Source organism: Eurosta solidaginis, chromosome 4 (genome assembly GCF_040869045.1).
Source record: "Eurosta solidaginis isolate ZX-2024a chromosome 4, ASM4086904v1, whole genome shotgun sequence".
Classification (NCBI taxonomy): domain Eukaryota; kingdom Metazoa; phylum Arthropoda; class Insecta; order Diptera; family Tephritidae; genus Eurosta; species Eurosta solidaginis.
Window position 1 is genome coordinate 273165680 of NC_090322.1, and position 22624 is coordinate 273188303.

The 22624-nt window shown below is 41.0% G+C and overlaps 1 protein-coding gene across 15 annotated transcripts in view; it reads left to right on the top strand.

Annotated features, from left to right (window-relative positions):
- inaE (inactivation no afterpotential E) overlaps positions 1-22624 on the top strand; it is a 115804-nt gene that overhangs the window by 20601 nt on the left and 72579 nt on the right. The gene's annotated exons all lie outside the window — the stretch shown is intronic.

A 22624-nucleotide genomic window follows, 5' to 3' on the forward strand; every position in this document is an offset into this window, starting at 1 on the left:
TACAAAAAATTATTGTTGTGGCCTTGAGCTCGTTTCGAACATTGAATACTCGCTAACAATATTCTGCACAATTTTCTGATCGATTGTGTGTGAAAAATGTTGTAACACCATATGCAAAGAACAACTTCTTTGGGATCCATGAAACTTAAGTTTTGTAGTCCAACATTGTTAAAATCAAAACACTTTTTAATTTGATCACACAGTTCATTATCAAAATAATAAAATCTTGTTTAAATTTAACATTTTTTTGCTCGGAAACGTTAGAGGCAGTCCTAAATCGTCATTTTTCATTACAAAATCGTCCAGGCGTCATTCTAGTTGAAAATCGTCAAAATGACGATGGCGTCATCAATCTGTCAACGCTGTTTGGCAGTAACATCGATTGCGTGCGTCGCTCGCAATGTTGACGAATGTTGTCCATATATATTGTGACGAATATTAGCAACACTAACATACTATCATCTCTAAGCCGATACTAAGCAGTGACTCGTATGCACATCAACAAATCAATCATTATGTATATCCATATGTCCATACGAGCAGCGGAGAGTAACGCACAAACAACATGCATATATCTGAAATACTCCAGAAAGTATGCAATCATTTGTGCAAGTATCACTCACATATACACGCGCATATGAGAAGCTATAAACGTAGTATAGTTGGTAATTTTATATTTGATAACTAACTAGTAAATTCTAGAAATAGAAGCGCTTAGAAATAAGTCAACGAGGAAACCAAACAGTATAAAAAGCAGCAACAGTGGAGGCACGACAATCAGTTTGATTTAAGCAAGCTAACAGTTGCGAAGTATAAGTGTTATTTTCAAGTAGTTTAATAAAGACCATTTTTGCATTATTCAATATTGGAGTTATTTATTCAACAGTTTAGTGATTCGAACGTTAGCAGAAGTTTTGGAATAAGCGGAATTTTAGTAAATTCGTTACAATTGGTGTCAGAAGAGGAATTGTTGAATAAATTCCAGAGGACAACAAGGACATGGCAAAGTTAAGTGAATTGAAGATCTAGCAACGGAAGAAGGAGTTGGAGAGCCGTGGATTGAATACAACCGGCATTAAACTCGAACTTCAGGCACGACTACGAGAGGCAACGGAAGCAAAAGGAATTAACGTGGAAGAGTATGTCTTTCATCTTTATGTCGACGAGATAAAACTACAAAAATTGAAGAGAAAAACGAAACATCGCAGACAGTTAAGAGCACACACTTGAACATGATTTTGGCTACAATATCTGCTCAAACATCGACAATGGCATCTCAACTGGAATCACAGGAGACACGTATAACATCCAAGATTGAAGCCCAGGAAAGACAAATGTCATCTCAACTGGAATCGCAGGAGACACGCATAACAGCAAATTTTGAAGCACAAGAAACGCGTATTTCTGAAATGTCGACACAGATTACATCAAAGATGGAAACACAGCTGAAAGAACAAGAGGCACGCATAACAGTACAACTCGAAGCGCAAGAGGCGCGTATATCATCAAAACTCGAAGCGCGTATGGACGAGAAAATAACGCAGTTTGAGGAAAAAATTGAAGCCGAGGTGGATGCTTTGAGAGTTCCTATACAGGAGTTGCAATTAAATCGCCCAGCTGTTTCAGCAAGCAATCCGAAGGTGAAAACAACATCCTTTGACGGTTCTGTTCCTTTCCAGGTCTTTAAGCTACATTTTGAGAAGACCGCAGCAGTAAACAACTGAAATGCTGAAGATAAAGTTGCAGCTCCATTCGTAGCATTGAAGGGGCCAGCAGCCGAAATCCTAAAGGAGAGCGGAACAACTATGAAGCATTGATGGCCGCTATCGAGAGACGTTACGGAAGCGAGCATATGAAACAGATATATCAAATTGAGTTGCAAAATCGCTACCAAAAAGTGAATGAGACTTTGCAGGAGTTTGCGTCGGATGTCGAAAGACTGGCTCATCTAGCAAATGCGGACGCACCCGTGAAATAGACCGAGAGGGTAAAAATCCAGAGCTTTATAAATGGCATACGAGATGTGGAAACGAAACGAGCTACATATGCGAATCCAAAACTAACATTTGCTGAAACGGTATCGCGTGCACCTGCTCAGGAAACAGTCTCACTTTTGAGTATGCCATCGTACAAAGCTCATAGCGTGGAAGTGGAAAGGCCAGACTGGGTAGACACAATTTTGGAAGCACTGGAGCGGTCACAACAGAAAAATGCTGGAGTTATGAAATGTTTCGAGTGCAGCAACCCAGGTCACACTGCACGTCATTGCAGCACCGGTTCTAATAGTTCCAACAATGTGGGTGGCCGTAAACGCAGAGCTGAAGGAGATGAGCAAATCTCCAAATCTACTCAATCGTTAAACTAAAGCGAGTCAGCCGCAAGGGGCAACAGCTGGCTCCCGCAATTGAATGCCGCATAATCTCTATCTCACAAATTGGAAGAAGGTCAAACAATCTTACTGTCGGAGGACATGTGGATGGAAAAGAACGTTTACTGACTGTAGATACGGGTGCATCTCATTCCATCATTCGAGCGGATTTAGTCAACAAGAAGATAAGACTATTGCATGGAGCAAGATTGCGTACAGCCACTGGAGAAGACACCACGGTTCTAGGAGAAGTATCATGTGAAGTCGCAATTGGAAACGTCACGGTAGTACACAATTTTATAGTGGCAGAGATTGTTGATGAAATCATAATTGAGTGGACTTATTAATCGACGAAGGCATCAAGATCGCACATGCAAAGCAAGGCGATGCGATATAAGAACGGGGATGTGCCACTCAATTTCGGCTACGAGAGAGACTACAGCAGTAAACGAGTGCTGGTGGAAGTTAGTCAGCAAATACCACCAAAATCAGAAGCAGTCATCTGGGCAAAGGTTGATGGAGATTGTGGGACAAACAAATTGTGGGTTGTCGAAGCAGCAAACAAATCAACACCGAACATACTTGTAGGAAAAACCCTGGCTATAACAAAACAAAATGAACGTATCCCGGTAAGAATACTCAATGAGTTCAAGTCACCACTCAAACTGACCAGAGGAGCTATTTTGAGAAGATGCCAAGAGGTTGAAGTAATAATCAATTGTGAACAGCTCCAGGAAGAGGTTTCAACTAGCAATATTGATCTTTCAGATGACATCATGGCATGGACGGAGGGACTAGAGGAAGGCTATCAGAGTAAGGCAAAACAACTGCTCCTAAAATACGCGAACATATTTGACCCAGATGGCTCCAATCCAGACCGCACCAAAGTTGTGAAACATAAAATTGACAATGGAGATGTGAGGCCGATCCGTCAAGGTGCACGTAGTGTTCCACTGGCGAAGCGGGAAGTTGTGAGTCAAATCATACAAGAAATGAGTGACAGCGGCGTCATCAGCTAGTCCATGGAGCTCACCGGTAGTACTTGTAAAGAAGAAGGATGGAAACATGAGGTTTTGCGTGGACTACCGGAAGTTGAAAGACGTTACGAAAAAGGATATCTACCCATTGCCAAGAATTCACGACAATCTGGACTCGCTCTCTGGTACGAAATGGTTTTCCACACTCGACTTGAAAAGCGGCTACTGGGAAGTGGAAGTGAAAGAGGAAGACAAAGAGAAAACAGCCTTCAGTGTCGGTGATGGTCTTTGGCAATTTACAGTGATGCCTTTTGGACTATGTAATGCACCAGCTACTTTTGAAAGACTCATCGATCAGTCACTGAAAGGACTACATTGGAAAACATGCTTAGTGTACCTAGACGACATCATCGTATTGGGAAAGAACTTCGAAGAACATCTGAAGAACTTGGGGGAGGTTTTCCAAAGAACAGCTGGTGCTGGTCTGAAACTAAGTCCCAAAAAGTGTGCGCTGTTTAAAAAGGAAGTAAGTTATTTGGGTCACAAGGTAACGACGGAGGGCATCTGCACTGCGCACGAAAAGAAAGAGGCTGTAAAGGATTGGCTAAGACCACAGAACCTACATGAATTGAGAAGTTTCGTTGGGCTGTGCACATATTACCGCCGATTTGTACAAAATTTTTCCAGCGTAGCCCATAGCCTCCACGAGCTTACAAGAAGAATTAAAGCTTTTTAATGGAAGAAGGAGCAAGAATTGGCTTTCCAAACATTTAAAGAGCGTTTGTGCACTGCTACATTGTTGGCATATCCGATTTCAGGAGCAACATTTATTCTAGATACAGATGCGAGTGGATATGCTATAGGAGGCGTTTTATCACAACTGGTCGATGGACAGGAGAAGGTAGTTCCATATTACAACCGTTCAATTGGAAAAACAGAGAGGAACTACTGCGTTACAGAGAGAGAGCTGTTGGCATTGGTAGAGTGCATTAAACATTTTCACAAATACCTCTACGGCCAGCGATTCCGCGTCAGGACAAATCACGCAGCGTTGAAATGGCTTCTGCTGTTCCGTAATCCAGAACGACAATTGGCACGGTGGATCGAGCGACTACAATACTATAACTTTTCCATTGAGCATCGAAAAGGTAGTACCCATGGAAATGCTGATGTAATGTCACGAAGATCATGTAGTTTGGAATGCAAGCACTGTTCAAAGGCCGAGGCTAAAGAAGACATTATTGATGTCCGGCTAATGACTATAACGTGTACGGATGAATAGGACAAGGAACAACTAAGAAAGTGTTAGCTAGTAGATACAGATCTGTCACATGTTATGCAAGGGCTCGAACGAAACGAAAGACCAAACAGAGAAGAGATGTCAGCAGAGAGTTCCATTGCGAAGTCATATTGGGCCCAGTGGAACAGTATAGAATTGATATCCGGTTGTCTTCATCAAGTATGGGAGAGTGAGGAAGGCCAATGCAAGAAGAAACTGATAGTTGTTCCCAGAAAGAGGATTCCTGACGTGCTCAGCGAGCTGCATAATGGTCCAAGTGGAGGTCATCTTGGAATCAGGAAGACGCTCGAGAAAATTAAGCAAAGATTCAATTGGGTTGGTTGCCGTCAGTCGGTCACCGAGTGGATTGCCAACTGCGAGGTTTGCAACAGAGCGAAAGAGCCCAAAAACACGAAGTCATGGCCACATGAAGCAGTATATTTCAGGTGCACCATTTGAAAGGATCGCCATGGATGTCGCAGGTCCATTTCCTACTAGCTTCTTGAGGGCTTACCGATCGGCAGTGCTTGAGACAACGGGCCAAACTCCCTCAAAGGTAATTTTTGGCAATGACCTTCGACTGCCAGCTGATTTGAAGTTTGGGATAGATGCCGATACGGAGAGAAATGTCAAGAAATCCACTGGTGTCTTGGAAGAAGAGCTGAGAGAGATACACGATCTTTTAAGGCAACGAGCAAAGATTATTAGTGACAAGATGAAAGCCAGATACGATAAAGCAATTAATTCGGAAGGGTTTCAGCAAGGACATTTGGTGCTGTCATACAACCCACAACGAAAAAAAGGTTTATCCCCGAAGTTGCAGTGTAATTGGGAAGGCCCATACAAAGTTGTAAAACGGATCAACGATGTGGTGTACCGCATACAAACCATTGGCAAACGACGAACCAAAATTAAAGTGGTTCATTTGGTAAGGCTGGCAGCGTTTAGATCGAGAGACGATTAGACTTAGGTGGAGGGCAGTGTGGCGAATATTAGCAACACCTATCATCTCTAAGCCTATACTAAGCAGTGACTCGTATGCACATCAACAAATCAATCATTATGTCTACCCATATGTCCATACGAGCAGCGGAGAGTAACGCACAAACAACATGCATATATCTGAGATACTCCCGAAATCAATCATTTGTGTAAGTATCACTCACATATACACGCGCATATGAGAAGCTATAAACGTAGTATAGTTGGTAATTTTAAAGCTGATGATAGTTAGTCAAATTCTAGAAATAGAAGCGCCTAGAAATATGTCAACGGGGAAACCAAATAGTATAAAAAGCAGCAACAGTGGATTTAAGCAAGCTAACAGTTGCGAAGTATAAGTGTTATTTTCAAGTAGCCTAATAAAGACCATTTTTGCATTATTCAATATTGGAGTTATTTATTCAACAGTTTAGTGATTCGAACGTTAGCAGAAGATTTGGAATAAGCGGAATTTCAGTAAATTCGTTACAGTATATTGGAGTACACATATTTTGTAAACAAAAATATGTATTAGGGGTTGTATATTCCGGAAAAAATTGATCTTAGGATAAACCATTATTTTACTGAGTAGAATTGGCAAAATTGAAAAAAATAATAATAAACGATTTTGTCTTTTTGCTTGCTAATAAGCGAATGTATGATGCATCAAATGATGTGTGCCATCATCACGCTCTCACTAACACATATGTATGCATTTTCATTTTCTTATTTCATTTCCGTATTTCTACAGAGCTTTGGAAAAATTTAAAATGTTACTCGAAATTCGGCGAACGACGTAGGTCGTCTCCAGGAGACCAAAAGGGATCTTATGTATGGTGGAGCAAAGGGCGGAGTGGATAGACATCGAGGCTGTCGACGAGGAAGAAATAATCACGTCTCAGGAAACTCCTGATGCTACTCCTCCCATAACCTACGATGTTTGTTTCAGTTAGCAAAAAATAATTTAAAATCATACTTATGAACTACTGCGTGAAAAGTAAAGGGGGAAGGGGGGTCTTAAAATATACTACAGGTGGTCACGGAGGGGGGGGGGATACAAAGTTGTAGAAAATGGGTCACATAGTTTGGGTACGTTCCGTTAGATGCTGTGCTGATTGCCTGTCAATATAAAAGTTGACGCGGCTGCAGTCTTAGCTATTTTTTTCCAGTGGCTCTACTGCTTTTGGTTATGGCCACCGCTCCCGCTTGGAGAACGCTACAGTCAAGCTACATCTGGCAGCTTGTAGGATCTGTTTCTTTCCAGTTCAGCATAGTCGCGTCAACCATCCACCACTATTTTGGCTCTAAGATTCCCTTCGAAGCGCCGGTACGGAATTCTGTAGTCTGTTCGTCCAGTATTTCTACTATGGCCGTATGATCTGCGCCCAAGCTGCCCCGAGGCACTTAGCCTTGTTAACGCTATGCTCTTTGCCACCAGGTCTACAGGTGGAATGTGCAGCAGTCGGTGTTCAGGGCTGCCGTAATGCTAAGCATTGATAGCCTACATACCTGAGGTACATTCTTTTTTCAATGGCCGTCGACCAAACAAGGAGCCCATACTATTATGGAGTCTACAGTCTTCAATTCGAGCGCGCCATAGTACGTTGTTTATTTATTTATTTATTTATTTAGTCTATGATATACAGAGAATCATACAGACTATATTACATAAGAATTCATATACTTATATATAATAAAGAACCACTTAACTTAAAGCAGAAAAGAGCATATTTTAAAGCATTGCCGCGATAAAGAAAAATCAATACAATGTTTATAATTAATTGAGTTGATTACAATTAGAGCGCGTGTGATTAGTCAATTCAGCTCATAATTAGACTTAAAATTCTCAAGAGCAAACATATAATGTTGAAGCAATTTACGTTGTGGAACATGGAAGTTCAAAGATTCAAGAATTATTGGACAATTGATTATGCGGTTAACAATATCACAAAAGAACACAATTGTGGATATTACCCTTCTACTTTCCACGGAATGAAGGTTAATTAACTTACACCTTGAAGAATAAGGAGGAAGAGGCTGGTCGAATTTTAAATCAGATAAACCGTACTTCATAAAAGTTTCTGAACACGGTCAATCCTCATATTATGAACCTCATAGTGAGGACTCCATATGATGGAAGCATATTCAAGCCTAGATCTAACGAACGCATTATACAACAGCTTCTTAATGTATTGGTCCTTAAATTCGGAGCCATTTCTTTTAATAAATGCCAATAACGCGTAAGCTTTGGGAATTATGAAATTTAGATGTTGTTACGGTCCGCTGCTACGGTCTACGGCTACGACCCACTTGGGAGCGTGTTCACGCGAACACACCTAGCGATGTGGCGAATGTTGCGATAAAAAGATATCAAAAAAGAAGGGAACACACAGACCTGCCATCACGAGCACAAGAAAATGGATGGAGTTTTTTTTTTTCCAGCAGATAGGCACGAGGAAAAAGAAAAAGGAAGAAAAATTTGTCCTTTTAGCACGAGGTTCCGGCCATGAAAGTTCAGCTAGATTGGAGCGAAAAGAAAAAGGAAAAATCTCCCAAAATTGGAGAACAATAAGCGATTGTTTTCCCGCTATTTGTATTGCACATAATACACTACGATTATTATAAAAAAATTTTGTAGAACAGCGACAAGAAAGTCGCTTATCAATTAAGTTCATACGCTGATGGCCGAAAATGAAATTTTAACGAAAAGCACAAACAAAAAAATGCTGCTAATTTATGTGTGACCGAATCTAACAACACTCAATTTTGTGGAGAAAATTTAAAAAGGTTACAGCACTTTTCTTGGACTGGGGTAATACATCGATTCCCACACGCTCGGGTGAATTGTTGAAAGCAGTGGAAAAGATCAGTCTCCGGTAACAATATCATATTATCGCCACCAAGCATAAAACACCCATATATGAAGCAAATAACATAAGGACAATTGAGAGACGGCGGCAGCACGCGGCAGCGTAACCCAACGAACGTCAAAATTAGCACCAAGTCATCAAGTTCGTGAAGGTCATCACGAAGTCTATTGCCACCAGGTTCACTCGATCACCTCGGGCCAGGCGCAACAACCACCAACAGTACCAACACCAACTACAACAACAACGTTTGAAACTGGGTGAGTCCGTTCCAACTCGGTGAAATTATATTATGTATTTATATGAAGTGATAAAATTCGTCACTTACAGATTATCGTTTCAAATTTTTGTAATTCATTCCAAGCACGCTTAATGAACCTAAAGACCCCTTTCTGTAACTCGATTCGAACATACGGTATATGAATTCGGACACTTTGGTGCTCTTAACTCTGTTGACCCGTCGGATAAGTGCAATGTAAAACCCGTTCTGTAATCTTGCGAGTAAGAAACATTGTTCTGTAAAGCTTGTGAAAGGTCAACACAGCCAAGAAATAGAAAACCTAAATTATAAAAGTTTGAGTTCTGCAAATAATTTTATTCCAGTCAAGTTACAGAATAGTGTCACTAGTACATATAGTACCTTACATTTTGAATGTGTCACTCGGAACCATATTTTTTTTTATATACATACATGCGAAAGCCATGCGGATGGGTAATGCATTACACATTAGCGACATATGCCTTTCCGCGAGAAATTAGAATCTAGTCGCAACAAGAAATAGAGGATCTACGTCTTGGTGATCAGGAACAAATAAACTCTTTCTATAATTTTTTTTTGAAATATTTTTTTTTACTGCTCCACTATGCTGTTGCGACTGAAACGTCACCTGAAAGTTCATAAATAATTTTTCTCTATATGATCACACGGCACAAGTTAGTATGTGTCAACGACGACTAAAGCTATAAAAGCTTATTAAATTGTTACGAGAGTTTTGCCGACCATATCCATTGGTGTGGCAATCAAATTTCCATAGACTCGAGATAAGACAAATGAAATGAATTTAGTACAATTGAACTTGCTGATATGAGAAAAGTATAATTAACGTAATTGGATACAATCGAATGCAATTATCATAAATTGGAACTTAGAAAAAAAAAAATAAAAATTTTCACTAAATACAATCCAAAAGTAAATTTGAAGTTTGGAAAACTATAATTTAAAATAGATGTGAAATAAGAAAATCTAATTAAATCCTAACAAAAGGAACATTCTAAGTTAGAAATAAGAAAATGTAAATGTTAAGAAGTCTGCAAACTCTGTAAGGCGGTCTACGATTTACTATAGGAATTTTGAGCCAAATAACTACATTTTTCTTAAGGTATTTTTTTTTTACTCCAGTGTGCTTCGCTTGGTTTCCACGTTATTTGCTATGTACAAGCATACCTATGAAATTAAAATCTATTCAGCAGTATGGAAATAGATTCGAAAGAGCATTTAGATGAATTCCACATTATTTTCAGCAAATGACCTGTAAACCAGAGCAACAACTGCAACAATGTTATCAAACTTAGTTATAATAAGAAGGAATACAACTTCCTGTATAATTTTTTTTTACAACAAAAAAAAAAAAATGTTATATGTACATACAGCTGCGAACAAAAGAATAGCAGTCGAAGATATTAAACACCTTTTATTAGTAAAAGAAGGATCATTTATTTGATAAGCTGCAATAAACTTGCAACCAAACTTATTTTAGAACCATCTAAAAACGTTTAAAGCCCCTAAAAGGAATTATTAATTTGGCTTTACAAAGTAATATTTACTATTCATGTTTCTTAATACCGGGATCGTAATGAATTATGTCAATTAGATACTTATGTACAATTTCTTTGTTCGAAATTATTTCTTTTACTTCTTAAACAAGCATTTTATTCACCGTTTCCTCTGTAACTTAATGCGTACAACTTATTTTGAAGAAAGCAAATTTAGATAAAACTCAGGATTGATTAGTATATACATCTACATATTAATTTTTTTTAAATGATGGATTATAAATAAAAATTGTAATTAAAAATGGGAATGTCGGCATCTTCATTCTTTTAGAAGGCACGTAGGGTATACAGGTAAGGGGCCACCGAAATTTAGGTGCGTCGGTGGCCATGGTTATTTGAGGGTGGGACTAAGCACCGGGCGTCGCAACAACACCCGCGGCGCCCTTCTGTGTATTCGGCCTTTTATTTTCCTTTCCGTTTTGTTATTTTACTTTTCAGCCTTATTGATATTTGATTTCAGAGTAGTAACCGGTCATGTCCGGTTCGGTAATTTTTTCTTGCGTCAGTTTTTTTTATTTTTTTTGAATTTGAATTTAAATTTTGGAATGTTAACGGTCTGTCCGTGACATCCGGTTCAGCCGGATGTTGTTTTATTTTGTATTGATAAGCGTTTTGAGTCGGTCTCTGCGCTTCTGCCAGGTTTTTTGAATTTGACAGCTGCTCGTTTTGATAGGCATGATAGGAACATTTTTCTGCTTATGGCGCAGGAACAGTAAGGTTGGCAAGGACCCGCCCCAGCCGACAATGACTAGCCACTGTGCACCACTACATCATGCCGACCGCCTTCCTTACTGCTTCCACTGTAAATGCGCATCCATAACAGATGGCGCCCAACGTGGTTCCTGAGGCGCCGGGTGCGAGGGTCACTCCTGGTCAACTTGTGAAGTTGACCATCCCACCAGTCCGGGGTGAGCAGCCGCAGGAGCAGCCACCTGCGTTGCGGTGGGATGGTTCGACGGATCAGGGTGTCCGGAGTGATCATCGTCTCCGGTAGCTGAGGGATCCACGTGACTTAACGTCAGTTATCGGGGTTTTGTATTCACCCGATGAGGCAGTGCTGCACGCACTTTATTTTTTTTTGTAGTTGGGGTTTTTATTTTCCCGGAATGTTGTCCGTTAGTCGGCTATGGAATAATTTTGTCCGCTAATTGGGTTTAAATTTTTTTTTGTAAAGTAGTTTTTTTTGTTTCCTTGCCGAATTTTGTATCGTCTTGGTATGAGTGTGTGAGTGTATGTGTTGTAGGACCCCAGCTCATCCCACGTCTCAGGTGGCAACACATAGTGCCACCTGGATTGTGACGGGTTGAGCTGGGATTCATAGTGGCACCCCTTCCTGTCCCACCAGACTGGGGGAGCGGTTTCGAAACCGCTCCACCCATTGCGGCGGAGGCAGGAGGGGTGTCCAGCGAGAATGGACGGGAGGCCTCAACACCCCCAACCAGTCCCAGGGGCAAGCCCCTGGAGACTGCCCCTGCGTTGCGGCTGGGCGTGTTGAGACCTACTCGTGTGTGCCTGGAGCGGACCCTGGTGGCCCCAACCAATCTCGGAGGGGGACCTTAAGACCCCCCTCGATTGCGGTTGGGAGCACTAGGGCCAAGTATGAATGTGTTTGTATCAAATTTTTTTTTTGCCTAGCCTACTGCCTTCTAGTGATGGGATGTCAGCGTTCCCATCACCACCTACATTGTTCACATAAAATTTGTATATAACTAACCGTTTTCTTTTCAGCTTTTGAATTTTTTTTCCATTTTGGTGCGATTATTGATAAATGATTGCACTAATTCTCGTACAATTTTTTTATATAGATATATAAATTTTTTTTTCCCCCTTTCAACAAACCATCTTCTGGGAACAGAAGTTTTTTTTTTCGAATACTAGAATTTGACAAAGAATTTTTTTTTCTAACGGATTATGTCGCGTGACCAGTCCTACGGGCAAACGGGCCGGAACACTCCGTTCGAGAGTGCGGGCAGTTTACGAGGGAACCAGCACCGGGGCGGTGCTAATAGGGGGGCTTTTTCGAAAGCTAGGCGTCCTTTGGTGGTGCATACCCCAGTAGGAGGGTCCTACGGAAATCCCGCGGGGACTCATATAGGCCCAAACCGGAACGACGACCGCGACAAATTGGACATACCTGTAAGCACCAGCAATTTGAATGCATCGCTGCTAAACACAAACAACATCTCGGGGATAATGACCAATGTGTCGAACTATGCACCAGATGGAGCGGGTGCCTTACCACCAAATCAAGAGGTTGGAAATTTTGGGGACGCTACCAGTGATCAGGCGAACCCCCTAGGAATGCAGGACGAAGCCACTCGTGGAGGCTCGTGGGTGGACGTGCTACACCAACTGTTCCAGGCTTCGCAGGAGGAAATGCGGAGAGAGATGGGCTCAATTAGAGCCAACATGGCCCAGCTCAACGCCGCTCTCGAATCCACGCAGCAAGCACACCAGCAACACAGGAACGCAAGCAGGATGGACCGTAACCCATTGCCATCGGTAGTACCGCCAATGTACCCGACTCCAAGCAGCATAGCAGTAAAACCGCAGGAGTGGAAAATCGCATTCGACGGCACTGGGAGTGTAGCCGATTTCCTCTTCAAATTAAACACCTTGTGTGAGCGCACACAATGCCCTGACGAACAAATAATGGCCAGTTTCCACTTATTCCTTTCGGGACGAGCCGAAGAATGGTACTGGCTGTTCACAAAACAAAACCCAAATGCGACATATGCCTTTTTGTGCTACTCCTTAAAAAGAGAGTTTGGCACCTTGAAAACGGACCACGAGATCATGATGGAGATCTCCATGCGCAAGCAAAAGGCAAGTGAGTGTTATGACGTGTTTCACGCGGACATAATCTCCTTGAACGCGCGCTTAAGGGAGCCGATGTCAGAGCTTCTACTGATTGACATAATAAAAAGGAACGTCAACAGTAGCCTTAAGTTAATGCTTTTTAATGCGGACGTAAGGAACCTCCATGATCTGCGCGATGTAGCACGCCGAGGTGAACAAGTGCTGAAAGAGAGCAAGCTGCTGGGAGCCATTTACCCAGGACGGCATGTAAGCGAAGCACGCGTGACAACCCCGGACGCGAAGATGGACGGCGAGGACGGCGAGATAGATCCCCAGATAGAGGCGCTGGAATATAGACGCAGCAGAAGACCGGACTACTCGGGAATCCAGTGTTGGAATTGCCAGGGAATGGGGCACTCCTATATATATTGCGAGGAACCCATAAAAAGTCCTTTTTGTTTTAAATGTGGGTATAAGGGTGTATTCACTCCTAAATGCCCTAGGGACCATCGCAGGCAGGGAAACCAGTACCCGAGCGAGAAGGCGGGGGAACCTCGTTCGGCTTCATAGCTCCCACATCAGCCAGTGCTCGAGGCGTCGTCCCGTGCGCTGACCCAGAGGGCGAATCTCTGCATGGAGGTGGTGAGCTTCCGAGGTGCAGTAGTACCCTGGCAGAAGAGCCCTCAAAAGTAATAATAACTTACCCTGACAGTACAGACAGTTCTGAAGCCGAGAGTCAAACGTCTTCATCCGCGATGAGCGAGCCGATTAGAATTCTGCGACGCCAGCATAGGGATGTCGCTTGCCAGACGCAACTTTCACCAGACCTAGAAGAAAGGGAACATAGGTACGAACACCTAAGACATACCATCTTTGAACACTACCCGGTATCGGAAAATATTTTGAAATGTAGGAAGAGATACCACAGGAGAGTACAGGAGCGTAGACTGCTGCAAGCCACCACGTTAACGCTTACAGAGGACGAAAGGCCTTTAGTAAAGGCTAAAATTAAAAATAGTTTTCTTGTAGGGTTGTTGGACTCGGGAGCCAACGTCTCCATCTTAGGGAAGAATGGATTAGAATTCCTAAAGGATAACGGCTTCGAATATCAGCCCTTACATGCGTTCGTATATATCGCAGGCGGCAACAAGCAAAAAATTTTAGGCTCAGTATCTCTACCGGTCACTTTTAAAAATACCACAAAGATTATTCGTTTTTACCTTGTTCCCTCATTGCTCCAAGAAGCATACTTCGGGGTAGATTTTTGGAGAGCATTTACGTTAGCTCCCGAAATATTCCCGAGCGTAGAGTGTTTAGAGACTAGGCTTGAAAAGGAAGAGGAACTTAACCTCCATGAATTGTCACCAGAACAGAAATCAGAATTGCGAAAAGTCATCGAGACGTTTCCTTCGTACGAGAAGTTAGGCCTAGGGCAAACTAAATTAGTGGAGCATCACATCGACACCGGTGATGCTGTGCCTATAAAAAGCAAGCATTTTCCTCTTTCGCCGCCGAGGCAAGCCGAAGCTTTTAGAGAACTAGACAGGTTACTACAGTTAGGAGTTATAGAAGAATCCAACTCCCCGTGGTGTAGTCCTGTAGTACTGGTCTAAGAAGGATTCGTACCCCCTGCCTCATATCAACGGCTTATTGAGCAGACTGAAAGATACGCATTTTATTAGTGGCATTGATCTGAAAGACGCGTTCTTCCAGATCAAATTGACAGAGTCCTCGAAGGAAAAAACAGCATTCGCAGTTCCGGGGAGGCCTCTGTACCACTTCAAGGTGATGCCATTTGGTCTGTGCAATGGACCGCAGACTATGAGTAGGCTGATGGACAAGGCGATCCCTTCGCGTCTGCGAGAGAACGTCTTTGTCTACCTGGACGATCTGATGGTATGTAGCACTAATTTTGAGGATCATCTAAAATTGCTAGCGGAAGTGGCGAACTGTTTGAGAGATGCAGGTCTGACAATAAATGTGGAAAAAAGTAAATTTTGTCAGAAGGAAATACGCTACTTAGGGTATTTGATAGGCAGCGGGTGTCTGAAAGTGGATCCGGGAAAAGTAGAAGCAATACAAAACTTCCCGATCCCTAAATCCCCTCGGCAAGTGCGTAGGTTTGTGGGCATGGCGAATTGGTACCGAGCATTTATTACCAATTTTGCTGACTTGGCAGGTCCCTTGACCGACTGTCTCCGCAAGTCAGCAGGCCCGTTTAAACTCACTCCTGAAGCTATAGAGGCGTTCGAAAAACTAAAAGTAGCCTTGAGTTCGGCGCCTGTCTTGGCCCAACCAGACTTTTCCAAAGAATTCGTAATACAATGCGACGCTTCCAAAATAGGTGTTGGCGGAGTGTTGTTCCAGATCGATGATGACGGCGCTGAGCATCCAATCGCATTCGTGTCGAAAAAGCTGAATAATGCTCAACGCAATTATACAGTAACCGAGCTGGAATGTCTTGCAGCCATAATCAGCGTGAAGCGTTTCCGACCCTATGTCGAAGGATTACCTTTTCGGATTGTTACGGACCACTCCAGTCTCAAGTGGTTGATGACACAAAAAGACTTGAGCGGGAGGTTGGCGAGATGGTCACTCTTACTGCAAAGATACGATTTTAGAATGGAACATCGTAAGGGCACCCTGAATGTAGTACCGGACGCGCTGTCGCGTTTTGATGTTGACGAGTTAACTTTCACTACCACGCCCGGAGAAATAGATTTAGTCTCTCCCGAATTTTGCAGCAACGAATATTTAGACTTAATTCGGACCGTCACCGAAAACGAGGAATCACTTCCGGATTTACGAGTGGTAGACGGTGTAATCTTCAAAAGAGTTAAGTTTCGTAAGGGATTGGAAGGGGAAGAAGACTCGCTGTGGCGTTTATGGTTGCCAAAAGGGTTGACTGAGGAAGCAGTGAGATTAGCACATGACGCTAACCGGAGTTACCATGGCGGATGGCTGAAAACCTTAGAACGTGTTAGGCAGAAGTACTTCTGGCCGCAGCAGGCTAAGGACGTCAGGGACTACGTCCAGCGTTGTGACACCTGCAAAACGGTAAAACCCACCAATCAGCAGTCGAGACCACCTATAGGGAGTACCTTTGAATCCGAAAGGCCATTTCAGCGGTTGTATTGCGACTTTCTAGGGCCGTATCCGAGATCTAAGCGGCGAAATCAATTTCTTTTCATAGTACTAGACCATTTTTCAAAATACGTTTGGCTAAAGCCCATGCAGAGAGCTACCACTGTTAACGTTATAAATTACTTCGCTTCAGAAATTTTTCCGGCTGTAGGGGTCCCTGAGTTTATTCACAGTGACAATGGTAAACAGTTTATCTCGAAGGAAATGAACCAATTTTTTGCAAACTACGGGGTGACGCACGTGAGGACGGGGCTATATTCTCCCCAAGCGAACGCATCCGAACGCGTCAACAGAGAAATTGTTTCTAAGATTAGGATTTTCCTAAAAGATAAACCTGACCATACTGATTGGGATAAGCATATACCCGAGATTTTATCAGTTTTGAGAAGTGATTTTCATACGGCGATTCAGTGTTCTCCATACTTTGCATTATATGGCCAAAACATGGTCCAGCATGCCTCAACGTACAACATTTTAGGGAAACTCGGCAGCCTTCGGGAAGACCAAGTTACGGTAGTAAGCCGAGCTGACAAGTTGACTAATATTCGCGAGCAGATCCGTAGAAATTTAGATCAGGCCAAGGATAGGGGAGTAACCACCTATAACAAGCGCTCTAGACAGGTCAACTACAAGGAAGATCAGGAAGTTTTCCGAAAAAACTTTGCCTTAAGTAACTTCAAACAGGGCATTAACGCCAAATTCCTACCCAAATACCTGAAATGTCGCGTGCTTCGAAAGATAGGCAATGCATTGTATGATCTCGAGGACCTAAACGGGAAATTGATAGGTCGCTTCCATGCTTCGGATATTCGTCCGCAATGAACCAACAAGGGCGTTTCCTTTGCCAATTTACAATTTGATTTTTTTTATATACCCACCAATTGGACCTTTTTTGTCTGGGCGTTTTGGCGGTCGGGGACATCTCGCCCAGTATTCTCCCCGAGCAATGACCTCATAGGTTGTTCACACGCGTACTCACCGAGGACCGTGAACACCCTGGCAGTCCACGCTTAGGTCGGACTAGCCTTTCGGAGTTTGGACGAGTTCTCCAGATCAAAATGTCTACACCTTTTTTTTGTTTTGCATTCCGGTGGGAGCGATAACCTCTAGGAATCATCTTTCGGAGTTTTGACGAGTTCTCCATAACAAATGTCTAATTGCCGCAAAGCCCTTATAACTAGGAAACAGAAATTATTCCCAACTTGACTTAATTTTTTTTTGACAGACCTATGTTGCCCGGCTAGCTTCGTAGTAGGACTTTGAGACTCTTATCTCAGGGGTGAGTCGTGCCCCACGTTGCTTGTCGTCGAAGATTCCTGGCAGTAGCTTCACACAGATGATCCGGTTTCCTGTTCGCTTCATCGTCAGGTCTTCAAAGCGAAGCAGGTTTGTTACGGTCCGCTGCTACGGTCTACGGCTACGACCCACTTGGGAGCGTGTTCACGCGAACACACCTAGCGATGTGGCGAATGTTGCGATAAAAAGATATCAAAAAAGAAGGGAACACACAGACCTGCCATCACGAGCACAAGAAAATGGATGGAGTTTTTTTTTTTTGCCAGCAGATAGGCACGAGGAAAAAGAAAAAGGAAGAAAAATTTGTCCTTTTAGCACGAGGTTCCGGCCATGAAAGTTCAGCTAGATTGGAGCGAAAAGAAAAAGGAAAAATCTCCCAAAATTGGACAACAATAAGCGATTGTTTTCCCGCTATTTGTATTGCACATAATACACTACGATTATTATAAAAAAATTTTGTAGAACAGCGACAAGAAAGTCGCTTATCAATTAAGTTCATACGCTGATGGCCGAAAATGAAATTTTAACGAAAAGCACAAACAAAAAAAATGCTGCTAATTTATGTGTGACCGAATCTAACAACACTCAATTGTGTGGAGAAAATTTAAAAAGGTTACAGCACTTTTCTTGGACTGGGGTAATACATCGATTCCCACACGCTCGGGTGAATTGTTGAAAGCAGTGGAAAAGATCAGTCTCCGGTAACAATATCATATTATCGCCACCAAGCATAAAACACCCATATATGAAGCAAATAACATAAGGACAATTGAGAGACGGCGGCAGCACGCGGCAGCGTAACCCAACGAACGTTAAAATTAGCACCAAGTCATCAAGTTCGTGAAGGTCATCACGAAGTCTATTGCCACCAGGTTCACTCGATCACCTCGGGCCAGAGCGCAACAACCACCAACAGTACCAACACCAACTACAACAACAACGTTTGAAACTGGGTGAGTCCGTTCCAACTCGGTGAAATTATATTATGTATTTATATGAAGTGATAAAATTCGTCACTTACAGATTATCGTTTCAAATTTTTGTAATTCATTCCAAGCACGCTTAATGAACCTAAAGACCCCTTTCTGTAACTCGATTCGAACATACGGTATATGAATTCGGACACTTTGGTGCTCTTAACTCTGTTGACCCGTCGGATAAGTGCAATGTAAAACCCGTTCTGTAATCTTGCGAGTAAGAAACATTGTTCTGTAAAGCTTGTGAAAGGTCAACACAGCCAAGAAATAGAAAACCTAAATTATAAAAGTTTGAGTTCTGCAAATAATTTTATTCCAGTCAAGTTACAGAATAGTGTCACTAGTACATATAGTACCTTACATTTTGAATGTGTCACTCGGAACCATATTTTTTTTTATATACATACATGCGAAAGCCATGCGGATGGGTAATGCATTACACATTAGCGACATATGCCTTTCCGCGAGAAATTAGAATCTAGTCGCAACAAGAAATAGAGGATCTACGTCTTGGTGATCAGGAACAAATAAACTCTTTCTATAATTTTTTTTTGAAATATTTTTTTTTACTGCTCCACTATGCTGTTGCGACTGAAACGTCACCTGAAAGTTCATAAATAATTTTTCTCTATATGATCACACGGCACAAGTTAGTATGTGTCAACGAAGACTAAAGCTATAAAAGCTTATTAAATTGTTACGAGAGTTTTGCCGACCATATCCATTGGTGTGGCAATCAAATTTCCATAGACTCGAGATAAGACAAATGAAATGAATTTAGTACAATTGAACTTGCTGATATGAGAAAAGTATAATTAACGTAATTGGATACAATCGAATGCAATTATCATAAATTGGAACTTAGAAAAAAAAAAATAAAAATTTTCACTAAATACAATCCAAAAGTAAATTTGAAGTTTGGAAAACTATAATTTAAAATAGATGTGAAATAAGAAAATCTAATTAAATCCTAACAAAAGGAACATTCTAAGTTAGAAATAAGAAAATGTAAATGTTAAGAAGTCTGCAAACTCTGTAAGGCGGTCTACGATTTACTATAGGAATTTTGAGCCAAATAACTACATTTTTCTTAAGGTATTTTTTTTTTACTCCAGTGTGCTTCGCTTGGTTTCCACGTTATTTGCTATGTACAAGCATACCTATGAAATTAAAATCTATTCAGCAGTATGGAAATAGATTCGAAAGAGCATTTAGATGAATTCCACATTATTTTCAGCAAATGACCTGTAAACCAGAGCAACAACCGCAACAATGTTATCAAACTTAGTTATAATAAGAAGGAATACAACTTCCTGTATAATTTTTTTTTACAACAAAAAAAAAAAAATGTTATATGTACATACAGCTGCGAACAAAAGAATAGCAGTCGAAGATATTAAACACCTTTTATTAGTAAAAGAAGGATCATTTATTTGATAAGCTGCAATAAACTTGCAACCAAACTTATTTTAGAACCATCTAAAAACGTTTAAAGCCCCTAAAAGGAATTATTAATTTGGCTTTACAAAGTAATATTTACTATTCATGTTTCTTAATACCGGGATCGTAATGAATTATGTCAATTAGATACTTATGTACAATTTCTTTGTTCGAAATTATTTCTTTTACTTCTTAAACAAGCATTTTATTCACCGTTTCCTCTGTAACTTAATGCGTACAACTTATTTTGAAGAAAGCAAATTTAGATAAAACTCAGGATTGATTAGTATATACATCTACATATTAATTTTTTTTAAATGATGGATTATAAATAAAAATTGTAATTAAAAATGGGAATGTCGGCATCTTCATTCTTTTAGAAGGCACGTAGGGTATACAGGTAAGGGGCCACCGAAATTTAGGTGCGTCGGTGGCCATGGTTATTTGAGGGTGGGACTAAGCACCGGGCGTCGCAACAACACCCGCGGCGCCCTTCTGTGTATTCGGCCTTTTATTTTCCTTTCCGTTTTGTTATTTTACTTTTCAGCCTTATTGATATTTGATTTCAGAGTAGTAACCGGTCATGTCCGGTTCGGTAATTTTTTCTTGCGTCAGTTTTTTTTATTTTTTTTGAATTTGAATTTAAATTTTGGAATGTTAACGGTCTGTCCGTGACATCCGGTTCAGCCGGATGTTGTTTTATTTTGTATTGATAAGCGTTTTGAGTCGGTCTCTGCGCTTCTGCCAGGTTTTTTGAATTTGACAGCTGCTCGTTTTGATAGGCATGATAGGAACATTTTTCTGCTTATGGCGCAGGAACAGTAAGGTTGGCAAGGACCCGCCCCAGCCGACAATGACTAGCCACTGTGCACCACTACATCATGCCGACCGCCTTCCTTACTGCTTCCACTGTAAATGCGCATCCATAACAATGTTCAGTAAATGTGAATGATGAATCAAACACAACACCTATTTCTTAATTTAGAATACGTAACGCTGTAACATTTATTGACATTTAGCGCGAGCTTATTTCTACAGCACCAAGCATTAAAATCATTGAGTTCAGTTTGAAGTATGGAAACATCAGACTCTTTTTTAATTTTCAAAAAGATTTTTAAATCATCAGCATACATGAGATGACGACATTGCTTAAAACAAGCACTTACGTCATTGAAAAACATAATGAAAAAGAGTGGACCAAGGATGCTTCCCTGAGGCACGCCCGATGTAGCCACATAAGGTGCTGACTCCACACCGTCAATAACGACGAAATCGACTCTATTAGATAAGTATGAACTTATCCATTGTAGAAATGAGGAATGAAATCCCCATCTTTCTAGCTTGCCCAATAGTACGCAGTGCGATACTCTGTCAAAAGCTTTGGCTAAATCAGTATAAATACAATCAACTTGACAGCCATCCGTGAATGATGAAATGCAATAATTAGAAAATACAGTAAGATTGGACATTGTGGAACGTCCTGGAACATGAAAATAATAATCGTTCCGTCCGGACTCTCCAAATTAAATTTCGTTTCATCGCTAAGCTACTTTTTTCCAATTAGCGTGGAACTCCCAGCCATGTTGTTCCTTGCAAAATAGAGGAGACGTTGCTTGGGTTAAGAATTCAATTGTGTCTTTTTTTAAGTTTCTTAAATGGTGGGGCTTTCAAAATCGCTCTTCGAGCGGTAGATTTGTTAGCTGCAAATTAGCCGTTTTCCCACTTGATGCGTAAATAATGTACTAAAACTGAGCGCCTCTATTCTAGTGAACCAAAACCCTAAGAAAACCCGCTCTCTGAAAAAATTTTTCGATGTGTTTTTGAAAAAGTAGAGCGTTAGCTTGAGTTATCAGAAAACTACTAGTTAAAAGTTTAAATATGTTTGCCTCAATCACCATTTTTTTCGGTAAACATTTTAACTAGTTTTTCAAAATAAAAAAATAAAAGACGAAGATTTGGAATAAAAAATCCGGCGATCCTTCTTGCCTAGATTTAAATTATCCAAAATGTGGTATAACTATGATCTTTTAAACATTCTCTTAAGTTTCATGATTGAAATACACTCCTAATCGTACTTCAAACGTACCCCATAAATGCATTATCGAAATATTTTGTCATTTGACAAGAAAACCAAATAATATCGAAACCGCTTCCGAAGTACTAATGCAAAGACCTCATTTATGGTTTCATTTATAATTATAGTTTTATTTGTGTATAATAATACCCCTGAACCACATTTTGGCCTCTATATCGGAAAACCGGTTAAGAAATCTAAAAAATTTAAAAATGTGTTAAAGCCATCATCAGCTTTCATTTGATATGCATACTGTAAAAATACATTTGAAAAATACCCGGGTCCATTATTTGGGTTTCGAGACTCTAGAGATTTAGGGGCTTAAAATGTATTCTGAAATTTAAGTTAGACATCGGCTGATGCAACAGTGAAAGTTGCACTCAATTATATGCAGTGGTTTCTGAGTGATGCTAGTACAAACAGACAGTAAGGCAGACAGACAAAAAGTTTAAAAACTGCTGATTTGGGTTTAGGTCCAATAAGGACCCCTCCTTTCTGAAATATCATCAATGTAAACATATCGACCTGCTACAATTTTGTTTAAATGTAGAGATTTCAAACTATTATGTAGGCTTTAGGCATATCTGGG